At 45.9% G+C, this 15,308-nt stretch overlaps 1 long non-coding RNA gene across 1 annotated transcript; it reads left to right on the top strand.

Moving 5' to 3' along the window:
• The first annotated feature begins 2,231 nt into the window (after positions 1–2,231).
• Positions 2,232–4,252, top strand: LOC136991898 (uncharacterized). Its single transcript, XR_010883990.1, has 2 exons — positions 2,232–2,495; positions 4,155–4,252. It is a non-coding gene; the product is annotated as an uncharacterized lncRNA (long non-coding RNA).
• The last annotated feature ends 11,056 nt before the right edge of the window (positions 4,253–15,308 follow it).

Below are 15,308 nucleotides of genomic sequence, written 5' to 3'. Positions count from 1 at the left end.
GAAACTTCAGCAGACTTGTTAGAAAGAGAACTTTGTTTGGGGAAAATTTATCAAAACCTTGGTACAAAGAGTAGGACTTCCAAGGAAGATTTGATCAGCTTCCAAGGGTGAGATTCAGAAAGGTACTTAATTGTTAGAAGTGCTTTTAGGTGGACTTTTAACTGGTTGTATCTGCAACTTCTATCTTGAAAGACTGTGTTCCTCTGCTGCTGAAAGCTGGAGGAATCCTGACTCTTAACTTGCAAGTTCCAAGCACAACCAGGACTCCTGCCTGAGGAGTGCGTGGCACAGAATTGCAGTTCTCTGTTCTATTAGGAACGTTTGCTCATGTAGGAAAACCACCAGTCCGTCAAGATGAGAAAAAGCTTTCAGAGATATTCAAGAGGAGAAAAGCAATGTGATTTGAATTTATGGCCACTTCTGCTACGTCTTCAGTATTTGAAAGGAGTAGCCTCTTCCAGTGCAACACACAGAACCTGAAGTTCTGGAAAGGAAATCTTGGAGAAGAGACACCCGTGTTTTTGCCCCCCAAACACTAGGGAAAGTAACTGTCCCTCTCCTGTTAAATCTCCCTCTTCTGTCACTCATTACTACCTCCTTTTTCCCCTTCTGCCTGGAAACATGAAAAAAGTACAGAAATGCAGAAAAGATTGACTTCTAATTTTGCTACCATTGTGAAGTAACAAGAACTTATTTCTGCTTTTCATCTCCACATATCAGCAATCCACTTGAGGCAACTGAGTGAACTGGTAGTTATTTTAAGGACATTGGACATAATTTGAAAGTTAATCAAGCTGCAGTGTTCTTTCACTTAAAAGAATGACGGAATAAGATGGTGACTTACCAACTACATGTCTGCCATCAATGTGATTTTGAGACTAAACGACCAATCATTTCTGGGAGATGAGAAAGTTGGGAAAGGCTTTGGAATCCTTTTATCAATTCAACTAAGCTAGCTCTAAGGATAGGTGTTCTAGCGCTAACAGATGTTTCATCCCTTCTGGCTGAGTTTACAAATGCTGTCCCTCAGTTGGCAGAAGGAGTTGAAATCTTTATTGAGCTGAAAGTGACAGAATTAATCTCAGACAGGCGAGAGGTTCCTGCCTCTGCATAAGGTTTACAGTCAAAGGGGGATGGAAAGAGGTCTTGCGGATTCCCTTTGCATTTCACTGCAAGCCTGTTAGGGCTGTTATTTCCCCTGACTTCCTCTCCTTAAAGCTGTGCATAACTATAGCAAAGATTGTGTCCCTGTGGTCATCTATGGCACCCTAAAGAAGGATTTTACAAGTCTCAGGAAAATGTAGCCCTTTGGTCCTGCTAGTTGTCATCTTTCTGTTGCTGCAGAGGCTGAAGCTCAAGGTTTATCTCTTGTTTCTGATTATTAAGTATCATCAGATATGTGAAGTTCACAGTTTTTACACGTATCAATGTTGCGTTGTCCTTATCTAGGACAGAGATGTCAGATTTTTAAACCAGATTTCTGAGGTGTCCAAAATTGTCTCTTTCAGTGGACTCCCAGCTCACAGGAAGGAAATACCTTGAAAAGAAATCACAGGCATCATTTTATTTTCCTGTGTATGTTTACAGGTCTCTGGGAAGAGCAATGTACGCTACTACTCTTCCAGAAAAAGACAGGTAGGTTGTCATCAAAGAGCTTCCCTGCACAGCAATGAGTCATGTCTGCACACCTCTCTCTGCGCTGATGTTTAAGATAGTCAAAGCCATCTAGAGCTAAGCATCAGCAGAACTGGCAGCATGTTTCAATCAAGAATCACAATCTCAAACCTAAATATGCTTTCTGACAAATATCATCAAAAAGAACAGATTTTCATAAGCCCCGCATTCATCTAAGTCCTGCATTCACCTATGCCTTAGTCTCCACCTCGAGAAACCCAGACAAAATTAGGGAATTTAAAATGTTAAAGAGCTGCTGTCTCTTCAAATCTACAGTTTGTTTTTCTAAGAAAGCCTTCTGATCCACCATCCAGAATCCTGTTCCTCTTCTTCCCTTCCCCAAATCTCAGTTCCAGGAGGAGATTTGGGAAAATCCCGGCCTTGAATCACTTGTCATGACAGCAATGCTAAAGTAAGTCTTTTTGCGGTAGAACAGCATTGCCCAGAGTCAGGAGGTTGTAGGGGCATTTGGGGGTTTCCCTGCTTGTGGAGGAAAAAGGATGAGCAGGGAGTCACTGCGGGGCGGAACATGGGAAGGTTGTAACGGGCGGAGCACTGCTGCCGGAGAAGAAGGCAGGGCTTTACAGCATTATAAAAGAGCAGGACACGCTTCATTAAACGCCATTTTGCCACTCCTCATATTGGTGTCTGTGTGGTGATGGTCCGGGGCCTGGGGAGAAGGCCCCGTGCCTCCTCGGTAAGAACGAGAACGGTAACAAGTGGTGACCCCGACGTGATTCCAAGGAGGCGGCTCGGCCGGCGTAGGCACCGGGAGCGTGAGGAAGGGATCCGGATCCGGAACTATGGAGGCCATATGTAAGGTAGTAATGGCCTGCGCCAAGGAATGGCGGGCGCCGCTGAAGGCGAGCACAATACGAGCGTGTGTAGAGAGGCTCGTGAAGGAGGGAGTGATTACTTCTCCTATGGAGATTCTGCGGGAGGAACTGTGGCTGCAATGCACAGCAGCGCTGGCGGAGTTCCCGATGAACGGGGGATCCGCGAGGGAGTTAAAGGTGTGGGGGCTGATAAGAATGCTCCTGCGGAGAGCGAGGGAGGAACGGGAGACGTGGAAGGCGGCTAGAGAGGCACTTAGAGGGAGTGGGATACGCGTGGGGTCGACGGAGATAGAGGGAGCGGCGGAGGAGACGGCGCCAGAGGGGGGAGAGGAGCGGGTCGAAGAGCAAGGGGAGGAACAACGGGACGGAGGTTTGGTGATGCCAGCCGGGCTGGGAGAAGAGGCTTCGCGTGCCCCTCCACCACACTACCCCTGGGACGAGTTGCGACAGGCAGACAGAGCAGGACAACCTTGCCCTGTCGCGCCCAGTGAGCCCGAGGGGGAAGGAGAAAGGGGGGAGAATGAGCGAGGGAATGAGCGAGAGAATGAGCGAGGGAATGAGCGAGAGAATGAGCGAGAGAATGAGCGAGAGAATGAGCGAGGGAGAATACGAACACCGAATGAGTGGCTCCCCGGGGCACTCATGGTACCTGATAAGAGCTGGAATCAGGGCGAGTCAGTGGCCAAAGATGGCGCCGGGGACAGAGAAAGAGGGCGGAGGAGAGTCACCTTCGATAGTACGAGACGAGCCAGTGGGAGGGAACGGGTGAGCGAGGATGAGATGGACAGCCTTACAAGGCGGTTTCAAGAAGTCTATCGGGGGGGGGAGCGCGAGGGAGGCGTGAGAGCGGAGGAGGTGGAGGAGGATGTGGAGATAGGACTAGAGCAGGCGCTGCGGCTCCTGCGGAGGCTGGAGAGAGAAGTACAAAAACAACAGCGGATACTGCAGCGACTGGCCAACACACGATCCCAGGACGATTCCAGTGGCGAAAAGCCCCGAGCCGAGTTATACCTGCCAGATTGGCAACTATCAGCGGGGGCGGTGACATTACGGGGTCTTAAACTCACGGCACCCCCTGAAACGCCGTCGGCGCTGCCGGTACGCCTGGCGCCCGGAGGGCTCATAGAATGGACGCCCATCGACCCAAAGGCCGTGTATGAAGAACTCGGGAAGCTAGTAAAGGTAGAGCCACCCTGGACAAAGATAAAACAGACACACGCAGAGAGCTTCACTGAATTCTGTGACAGGCTCCAGCGGGCCATTGCAGAGTCAGACTTGCCCCCTGAGGCCCAGGGTCCGGTCATGATGGAGTGCCTCTGGCAGCAGAGTGACGCCATGACGCAGGACATCCTGAAAACGATCCCTAAAGGAACACCACTTTCGGTTGTCATCCGCACGGTACTGCAAAAACAGAATCAGGGAACAGCAGCAGCGCAGGCTCTTGTCACGGCGGTGGACCAGATGAGAAAGGGACCACAGCGTTGCTTCTCTTGTGGATATCACAGGGAAGAGGGTATGCTGCGGTAAAACGGGAGGAGCAGATAAGATGGGTTCCAATGAAATGCATAAAACCTGACCTAAATGCACGTACGGGAGGGTCTGGGGTGTAACTAATCATTCTTGGTGAGATTCCATCCTGAACAGGGCGACGCCAGACGGGATGCTGCTGCATGGCTGCATTGATGTTTATCGCCGGCTTCATGATTCCGGGGACCGCAGAGTCATACTGGAGGAGATGAGCACAGGCGCACAGAGCAGCTCACTACTGCATCCCGTTCAACCCCGAGGCGGGGCCGACAGAGACTTTCCTGACGGGGAACAAGTCAACACAGGGGCGTGGATCTTGTCATGGTTTGATTAGAAATGGCTTATAACACTAGGCTTGATAGCACTCACAGTAGTAATAGCGATATGCTGCGGCTTGCTAATTCTGAATTATTGCTTACGGCATGTACGGCTTAACTGCTTGATAGACATGAGCACAGAGTATATCAATTAATAGTACAGGAAAAAGAGGTTCTAGACAAGATATTTGCATGAGAAGCAGTAGACTAGGCGTAGCGGAAGATCACGCGGTGTGACGCGCAGCCTAGGGGTGGAAACGAAGTGCACCTGTATGTAAGCTTGCACGCAGCCCACAATAAACGCCATTAGACGAATGGCTAACTAACCTGTTTGGCAATCTACCACAGTGGCTAATAGGACTGCTCGCTGAAGGCTTGCGCATTTTGCTAATCCTCATAACTATAGGCTTATGCTTGTGTGTAATACTGAGCTGCGTTAAGAAAGCCTTGCTGAAAGTAGCGGGCCAAGTCTGGATTGCTCGAAAACAAGAAGGAGAACTTCTGGAGGAATGGCTGGGCTTTGGGGGGGGGGATATAGTCTGTTGGAAATGAGCAATCCCGCCTATGCCTTAAGGTTTTCCCTGAACGACGAAGACAAGGACACCGCCTGTGTTAAGAAGCGGAAGAAGGGGAGGCAGCACACAGCTCCGCTCACGAAGCTACTAATGCAAGGAACCACCCGATGGCGGTCCCGTCGAGACACGCCGCACTTCCGCGTGTTTTGTTGCGTCCCGCTCGATATAACGAAACAACGTTGATGGGAGAGGGGGAGATGTGGAGGAAAAAGGATGAGCAGGGAGGCACTGCGGGGCGGAACATGGGAAGGTTGTAACGGGCGGAGCACTGCTGCCGGAGAAGAAGGCGGGGCTTTACAGCATTATAAAAGAGCAGGACACGCTTCATTAAACGCCATTTTGCCACTCCTCATATTGGTGTCTGTGTGGTGATGGTCCGGGGCCTGGGGAGAAGGCCCCGTGCCTCCTCGGTAAGAACGAGAACGGTAACACCTGCTGCAAACAGTTGAGGAAAACTCGATGGATCAAGAACAGTACTGTTAAGAACTTTAGGGAAATTTTCAGTGTTCAGCTAGGATTTAGGTTATATCTTATGGAGTATGGAGAGATATTGGATCCCCATATTTCCACTGAGATGCCTATTCCTTAGATCTTTATAGTGTAAAGCACCAGACGACTGGCCAAAGTATGAAACTTCATCCAGTCTCTAAATAAAGCGGTGAAAAATGTCCCGACAATTGAACTGGATTGTGGCTCCAACATTGACTATGGTATTTAACCATGCTTGGATTGCTGCTCTGATAGATTATAAAGCTCAGCTATGACATAAGGCCAAGGCCTTGGAAAGGTGTTAGCAGAGCTCCTTTAAATGAAGCGTTCCCAGAGACACCAGGTTGGCACAGACTGCTGAAAATCGGAGTGAATGCCTGGCATTGGGGAACGGCCTCTGTGTCCATCAGTGTTCCTGGGAGCCTTGGAAAGTCTAGTACAGTGTATGTCACCCTTCACTGTAAGGCAGACACCTAGTGCAGCATCCTGCTCCTCTCATGCTCCTCTTTTACCATGCAATGAATCGCAGTCCCCTCAAAGGTCTCTTGCTGTCTTCAGCAGCTCTCTCAAGTTGAGGCACCTCATGTCAGCACACCAATATATGTGAGATGAAACCTGCTTGTGCTGTGCCATCCTGAAGGATTTGCTTTCTCTTGGAAGTTTAGCACCACCATCACTTTTTTTGTGTGGAAACGTGAGCAGACACCACTCTCTGAAGCTCGTAGGAGCTAATGGGAAAGCATAACCTCTCAAAATACCTAGTTATTCCTCTTAATGCCAGGAGAAGCCTAGACCTGAGACTTACACAGCTCTAAGGTGTCTAAAGGTAAAAGCCACAATACCACCCCAAAGGCTTGGGTTTGACTGGTGACAATATGCTCACATCCTTTTGACTGACAATTTCCAAAGAAAGATGAGAGCTACATGAAACCTTGAATTTAGTTTCAGTTCTACTCTTGTCTGCTGAGAAGATGGTGGAAGGGCGCATAGAGATGAAAATGCATGGCCCAAGGAACAGAAGTGCAACAGTGATATGGGAGGTGCAGGTAGAGAGTGCTTTGAGACACCCTTTGGAAGAGTGTGTCCTCAAAGAGACCAAAATAATGACGTAGGACACAACAAGAACAAGCAAAGAGCCTGAGGAAATCAGACCACTATTGGCAACCACGATGCAACCAACCACGTAGGTGTCAGTGCAGGCCAGCTTCAGCAAAGCGTGTACATCACGGAAGTAGTGGTCGATCTCATTGGGCCCACAAAACAATAGCTGAGCGGTCAGCAGGGTCTGCACCAGGGAGTGCACACAGCCTCCCACCCACGAAGCTGCCACCAGCCAGCCACACACATGCTTGTTCATAATGCTTGTGTAATGAAGCGGCTTGCATATAGCAGTGTAACGATCATACGCCATTGCTGTGAGGATGAACATCTCCGTGCAGGCAAAGAGATGGACCCCAAAGAGCTGTGCTATGCAGCCCACAAAAGAGATGGTCTTCTTTTCAGCAAGAAGGTCATAAATGAGTTTGGGAACTGTGACAGTAGAGTAACTGATATCTACAAAGGACAAGCAGCTCAGGAAGAAGTACATGGGGGAGTCCAGCTGTTGACTGTTCTGTATAGTGCTGATGCTAAGCAGGTTTCCAAGAATAACAGTGGCATAGAAGACTAAGAAGAATGTGAAGCATACTTTTGCTAATGCATCATCTTGTGTGAGTCCCTGGAAGACAAACTCCGTCACATTGTTCTTGTTCTTCACATACGTCACGTAGACAGGACCTGAAGCACAGAATAAAGCCACCTGTGATGGCATCAGAGACACAGTGTTATCAGTACACATCCATATTGATCACTGGTATGTTCAATATCAATGTATTCCCTTTTATGTCTTTTGGGGAAAGTTTCCTTTCAAAGTCAATGCTTCTCTCAAGGAGTGACAGTTGATGTCTAACCCAGAATGTATTACTGATGTGTGTAATAGCGAGTTCCGTTTATTTGTTTGAGGGAGTTGGTGGAAATATCCTCCAGATTCATATTTCTGATCTTTGCCCCTTTTAAAAAGGAAGACTAGTCACTAGGTTCCCTAAACATCCACTTTTGAAGTGTTGATTTGGAAATGAAAAACTGACTGAGAAGGATAGTGCATGTTACCATTTGAGTCTCAACACGTTAGTCATGCCCTAAGGAATTCTGCTCAAGCAGTGAACGTACCTTCTGTTTCAACCCTCTGAAGGAATTCAACAGAACTAGTCCTTGCTATTGCTCTCTGACTCTGGTAGAATGTCCATGCATTTCTGTGCAACCATCAGTGTTCACATCATGACACAAGGCAGCTGGCTAATTAACATCACTTCAACTCTCAGTGTAGATCCTTCTGGAGGAGGTAAAGTGGACACCTACCTCATGTCTGTCTAGCAGAGATGTGCCTTTAGGCACAAACTGTCTTTAAGGCGCCCTAAGTGAAATCAGACCATGTTCAAGGCATGCCAGGAAACCTGAAGCAGGAGAGTCATTGTCCTATATGTGCTGTACTGGGCTACATCTTGTGTGGATGGGTTCCAGTTATTGCTCATGAGTTTCTGGGTTGTGACCTCAGTCTCCAAAAGAGCGGGCTTGTGTTTCCTCAGACCACCTTTCCTACAGTACGTGGGTGAATACTGGAGATAATCTGCATTAACGATGCGTCAGTAAGGTTTTTGTACACCTCAGCCAAGTTCTGGACTATGGAAATCCCCATAAACACACCTGTGATGCCCCTGGGGTAATAAATATATCGCTGCTGAATCTCCTTTACTCACCAACACCCTTGTATTCACCTTTGCTGCACTCTAGTGCAGTACGCAAGTATCACTAGTGTTCAGTTTCTACACTGAAAAGATAGACGGCAAGAGCTGCATAACAATGTCCACAATACTGGCAAGTCCTTTGGGACCTTAATCCTGTTCCACAAACACAGGTCAATCAGTTCTTTCTCACAAGATCTCTGCCTCTTCCACCCTCCAGCTTTAGCAGCAGAGGAAATATTCTTTCGTGTCTCCAGCCCTATCTCCATGCCACTCCATGGGCAGAGGGAAAGCAGTGTGGGGAAGCCCAAAGCATGTGTGTTAAGAGCATTGTTGCCACGATGTGTACAGCTAGAGGGGACAAGTTAAGACTGAGTACATAGGCAGTGCTGCAGCTACCTATTGACTCCTTGACTCTGTAACACCAGAAACTTCCTTTTGACAGATATTTCTGGAAATGGCATATAACTGAAAAATAAGCAAAGAAGACACCAATTAAATAAAGGGTAAAAAAAATAGAGTTCTTTCTACTTCATAAAATGCACCTCACAAAAGTCACTCAACAATAATGTCTCTTTTCAAAGGCAGGATTGCCTGCTATTCTCCTCTGATGACCTTCCTGGACCACTTCAGGCACTTTCATCAAAATCTCTCAGCTCCAAGCTGCTTCTTATGTGTCACGAGAGCAGTCCACACCTCTGCCAGGGCTGAAAACTACAGGGGATGAAACGGACAGCCTGAATGTCTAGCTCCATTTCTCATTCTGCAAAAACAACTTCCAAGAGCATCTGCAAGAACAACTCTCTCTCTCCAGATGGGGAAGTTGTGGCAGAAATATTTCAAGTAAATTGCACAGCAGAAGCACAAGCTTACCAGAAGCAATGAGATCGCAGAGGCATGTGAAGTTTTCTTTGTCAGAAAGAATCAGTGGACGGGGAGCTAAAATATATATTTTGGACAGCTATTAGAGTAATCTCTACAGGGTGACTCTGGAGTGTGATCACCTAGACCATGTCACATTATGTGGGGGTTTGCTTGCTTTCTTGCTTGCTTTCCAATGCTGTCCAGATAAATGGACTTCATTTAGTACTAGCTATGTGCTTCTTTTGGAAACATTTCTATTTAAAATCAATGTCATGGCTGACCATGTGCAAGATTTTGCAAATGCAGCCCCTGCATAGAACAGAGGACATTCAGGGAACCAGAGCATTTCTGACATTGTCCCAGGGTTTGGTCTGTAGATCTGCCACTCTCCTGTGCAGGGAACACCTTCTTATCTTGAATCACACTTAAGCCATGTTAAGGTGCAACACAAGTGCAAGCAAGTGTGGCTCCTTTGGCCTTGTGGAGAACCTTAGCTGCTAGAACCAACCTCCCTGTGGCAGCTGTGACTGGCTCTGAGATGATTTAATCTTCCATCTTCACATTTCTTCTCTTCCCTCCTGCAGGAGTAGCTGCTCCAGCTATTCCCTTGGAATACATGTTTCTTCCTTTGCCTGGGCCTGTAGATGTGCCCTGTTGGGCTAGGAGTTATCCTGCATACAGAAATTATTACTGAATAACTCTTTTTTTTCACTGACACATAGAATTGTGCCCCCCAATGCTTTCTTTGGTGGTGACAATTTCCTACGGTGAGCAATTTATCTTTCACTTGGATCTTTGATTCGCTATTAGTCTAAACATTAAAATGCAAAATCTGAGGCAGAGATGAAGGGCAGAGGGGATGGCTAGGAAGGAGGGCATTAGTGATAGGTGAACTACTGCAGAAAGGAAGAGAGTTGCACTGGAATGGGAAGAGGAGAAGCTTCTCCTGATATCATCTGCATCAGCAAATGACCCAACCAGCATCTAAGATCAGCAGTTTAATTGCTAACCCATGGATTCAGCATATGACAATGCAGTACTCCTAAGAAGGCATTTACTCCAAAGTAAAGGGGAAGGAAGCCTTTGGTACAATTGCTTCCAGCAGCAGGGGACCAACAGCCTTGCAGACACCTTGGGCCATCGTTTCCTAGCTAAGTAGATTACAGAGTAGATGGAGTTTGTCTGACGGAAAGTTTACACCCGGGAGAGCTCGGACTAATGGGATGCTCTGCCTGGAACACATTTTAATATTTTTGATAGCATTCATTTATTTATTTGCTGGTGTCTCGACAGTGCTTGGAAGCCCCAGTCCTGCGCCTGTGCTATTCAAAAAGAGAACATAAAGGGAATCCCTGCTAGTCACAGAGTTTACAATGCCATTCCAGTCAAAACATGAACTTTCAGCGTCTTCCTAATTACTGCAACAGCTAAAACCAAGCTTTTCTTCAAAAGGGAGCTTTCAGTAAATTTTCCAAAATGGAATTATAGTGAGAGAGACTTGATTTTCTCAGCTCCTGAGAAAATGTTACCACAGTTCTACACCTCACCCTTTTCACGCCAAACTTTTCTATTCCACAGTTTTCTCATGGCACTTTTCATCTCCTCATTTCTCAGCGTGTAGATGAGTGGGTTCAGCATGGGCGTGATGACAGTGTAAAACACAGCTAACCTCTTCTCCTCCGAGAGACTGCTGGATGGGCGTATGTAGGTGAATGTGGATGGCCCAAAGAAGAGAATCACCACAGTAATGTGGGACCCACAGGTGGAGAGGGCTTTGTACCGCGCTTCGGACGTTCGCCTTTTCAAGGAAAACAAAATGACAATGTAGGACGTGACCAGGATGAAGAAAGAGACCAAACAAATCATTCCAGTATTGGCAACAACAATGATGCCCGCAACATAGGTGTCTGTACAGGCCAGTTGTAGTAGGGGACGGACATCACAGAAGTAGTGGTCAATTTTGTTGGGGCCACAAAAAGGGAGGCTAACGGTTATGAGGGTCTGCACCAGGGAGTGCACAAAGCCCCCCACCCATGAACCCATCACCATCCAGCCACACACACGCCTGGTCATGAGGGTGGTGTAGTGCAGGGGTCTGCATATGGCAAAGTAGCGATCATAGGCCATCATTGTGAGGATGAAGATCTCAGCGCCGCCGGAGATATGAAACCCAAATAGCTGTGCCATGCAACCCCCAAAGGAAATGGTTTTCTTTTCAACAAGGAAGTCAGCAATCATTTTGGGAGCTGTGACAGAAGAGAAGCAAGTATCTGCAATGGACAGGTGGCAGAGAAAGAAATACATGGGGGAGTTCAGACGCTGACTGCTAACTACAGTGACAACGATGAGCAGATTTCCTGCCACAGTAACAATATAGAAGAACAAAAACTCCACAAAACATATTTTCTGCACCCCTTGGTTCTTTGAAAGGCCCAGAAGAATGAATTCCTTCACACTGCTTACGTTCTCCATGTTGATCAGACGGGTGCCAATATGCAATATACAGCTTATACACCTGGGAAAACAAAGACAGACACATGGTTCATCAGCATTTTTTTCATTATTAATAATGAGTTCTATATCAGAAGTGGATACAAACCAAGAAAGATATAGCATTAGTATTAAGCTTATGAAGTGTTTAAGTTCTGTCATGTATTTTTTTTTAACGGCTATTTAATTCTCCACAGTACAAAGCTTCTGCCATGGCTTTGGTGGCACAGAGATAGGTGCACTCTGTGATATGTTCCTTAATCCTGGTGCTCCAGGATCTTGAAGGACTGGCTCCATAGCTGGTAGCCTTCCATGCACTAAGGACAAGGCCAGAGTGTTCACCTTGGGCACTACAAGGCAGATAATGCAGTATGTTTGCCCTCAGGGGAGACAAAGTCCCTCACAGCAATCTTTGTAAAATGGATGTCTTTAAGAATACCTGGAAACATTGCTCAGAATGATGATTTGTTTTATAAGTACAAATGATCTTTGAATTCTTGTTTAGAAGGGAAATGTAACCACATGCAGAGAAAAGAACTCTCTTGTGTATATACACTTTGAAACGTAAATATGAAATGTCACAGGCTGAAAAATGAGTTCTGGTAAGGTTATCTATCATGGAGGGGAAAAAAATTGCACATATGACTTAGTGTAGTATTTCACATTGTTCTAAATCTCAGCATTGTTTCTATCAGAGGAAGGAAGAATGAAAGACTCTTGTGAGATCTTCTGTCCCAGCATTGTACTGATTTTACCTAGTACGATTTTTGATACACTCTGCGTGATGCTTTCAAGGGTTAACTTAGCTTAATGAAGCTAATCTAACTAAACTCCTTCAACAGCCAGTATAAGTCTGATTCATAGGCTGATTCAGAATGACTAAATTAGGGTCCTTTGCAGAACCCTTTTTTCCTCCACTCACTATGAGGAGCTTAAGCAAATTAGCACCACCAGGTTAGAATGAACTTTGGAGAATAATCCCTTTTGGTGCCAGAAAGTACCGCAGAGCTTTTTGCAATGCCATCCACCTTTTTCAGGTTATGGCTGAGCTCCTTGTCCCTAGGCATTTCTACATCCATACAGTTTCTCATTCGAGACAAGGTCACATTCCAGCATAAACATGGGACTTCTTTGGTTCACCCTGTGTTCCACCTACAACCCATCGAGCATTACGTGTCACTAATAAATGAGTAGCCTACATCTTTAGAAAGAGTGTAACGTCTCTAGCTTGCCATTATGCACCCAGACCACCAGAATTCCCTTGGTCAAAGAAGTCTGGGAACCACCAGATGAAGCTCTTCACAGAGAGTTTAAGGTCAGCCAAAAGCAGGCACTCTTTTAATAAAAATATCCACTGTATGGGCTTCCTTCTAGGATCAAAACATTCCCTGTCAGCTGGTGTTAAAATGCACCATTTTAAGTCCTGCAGAATTACATCACAACCAGGTCTTCTCATTTGTCTTGGTGATCTGTGAGCAAATCGGCAGAATGATTCAGTTAAGCCAAGTTATCTACCAACTACTTCAATCTGCAGCATAATCAGAAATTCTCGTGCAGGCACAAAGGGATCAAGCATCCACAGGAAACACTGAAACTGAGAAAACCCAAGATTACTTTCAAACCCACAAAGTGAAGCCGAGAGAGGAAATGGGCAAAGTTAGGGACTTTTCCTATGCTTACAGTTGTACTTACACTAGATGAAAGTTTTTCAAGCAGAACGGTAAACTTTGCATGGATGGTTCCCCTTCAGATATTTCTACAAGGAAAAGGATCAGTAAGAACAATGGGAGGTCATTTTCTCCCTCGTCTTATCAAGTCATGATCCTTTCTTCCCCTATTCCTTCCATTGAGCAACAACGTAGCCAGAGCATGACTGGAAGCATACCACAGCAATCGCAGGGCCATATTTAGGCAGTCAGAAAGGAGTGACCAAGAGAGAAATGGTCGGGGGAAACTATATGCCTGAATACCAGCAGATGGCAAACTCCTGAGCTAGAAACATGGTGTGCATCTACAAAAGGACCGATTCACAATTCAGACAGCTCGACTATGTGTCTTGCTTGATAAGGTCCTTTCCATCACCACCAAACTGCATTTAACAAACTACCCATCTGTCTGATCTCATCTCATCGACCTAAGCCAGGTAGGCACCTGTACCTAAGCTAGGCATATTACACCTGACCAGTCTACTTGTAGATGTGATGAATCATGTGCTGCAGGTACCTGTTTCTCACTGTTGACTTTAAGAGGGTTACTAGAATGACTAATTCAGTAGAGGATTGCCACCAGTTATGGCTTATCTCTTCAAGTGCCTTTGCAGGGGTAGACCTGAGCTATATGACATAATGCAATCAGCTGCAAAATAAAATGAATCTCATGTGTACTCTTAACATCTCAAAAAGGGTGAGAAATTGCACCATCTCCTTACTGCATGCATTCTTCCCTAAAATCTCAGGTGGTTATGGGAAACAAAAGAATAATATCGAAGCAATCGAATCTGCGGCTGTAGAACTAGCTCTGTATATGATTCTAGCCAAAGATAACTAGAGACAGTTGATAACTTCAGTGGAAGTTCCTTTCTGTATTTTCACATTTGTTCAAGAAGAAAGGAAAAGGAAGAGGAAAGCAAAGCGAGCAAAGCAAAGCAAAGCGAGAAGCCAGAGAAGCTGCAAAACTTACCTCGCCTGTGTTTAGAGATCTAATATTTTGTGTAAGGGCTGTACAACTTTATCTCCTCAACTTCTGTCTTCCCTGGTATGAATGTGTTAGAGCACAGCACCTTTAAAGAACATAGAATGGCTTCTGGAAAGCTTCCAAGACTTGCTTAGGAGGTGGCTGTTAGTGTATAATCCAATCCCATCTAATTTATTACTTGCTTTCGTGTGTCACAAGTGTATCTTGATGTTTCCTGCCTGTGTGAGAAGTGGTTTAATAGGCTGTGTGGATGATGTGACCTGGGTGTGCTGAAGGATGCTTTCATATCCCAGCAGCTGCACAAAGGGCTGAGAAGAAAACCGTTTAAGTACCAACTTTTAACCCTCTCCCAGGAAATCTTCCACCTGAAGGGCTCTTGGGGCTGCAGGAGGGAGGGGTGGAGGCTTGGTGAAGGGAAGGCGTGAAAGAAAGGGGCAAAGGAGGAGAATGAGTTCTGTCTTGACTGAAAAGTTTAAGTAAATATATTTTAAAGAAACAGTTGTCAGTCAATGCTTTTATAATGATATCACAAAGGCATTTCAGGGTTTCTCCATAAGAAATAACACTCAAAGGAGTAGCTGAGTATTCAAGTGGACAAGCATATGCATGGAACTATCCAGTTAACGCTTCTCGGAGTTCTTCCTTACTCCAAGCTGATAGTTGTATGGATTTCCCATGTGTAAAGGGCCATTAGGTCCACTGCTCTGGCCTCCTAGCATTGTGAATGCTAAAACAGTCCATTTGTAATCTAGATATTTTCTCTCCTTTTTTCACTTCTGTGTATTCCAAAACACATGTAAAAGAGAAATCCTCATTAAAGGAAAAAAAGAAAGAAACCTCAAGCTGTAGGAAGAGTCACCATCCTCCAGGGATGGTAAAGAATTCCTGTCACAGGAGTCTTCTAAGGACAGGTTGGGCTCATTTCTCTCAGGAGTGGTTACGATTAAGTTTTTATAGGGACAGAAGATGTCCTGGGTGACCTCTTGATGACCCTCCAAGTCCTATCTCACCAGAAATTTCATCACTGGAAATCCAGTGAATAAAGCCTCTTTGCAAGAATTT

Source organism: Apteryx mantelli, chromosome 4 (assembly GCF_036417845.1).
Source record: "Apteryx mantelli isolate bAptMan1 chromosome 4, bAptMan1.hap1, whole genome shotgun sequence".
Classification (NCBI taxonomy): Eukaryota; Metazoa; Chordata; class Aves; order Apterygiformes; family Apterygidae; genus Apteryx; species Apteryx mantelli.
This window is presented reverse-complemented; position numbering and strand designations above follow the sequence as displayed.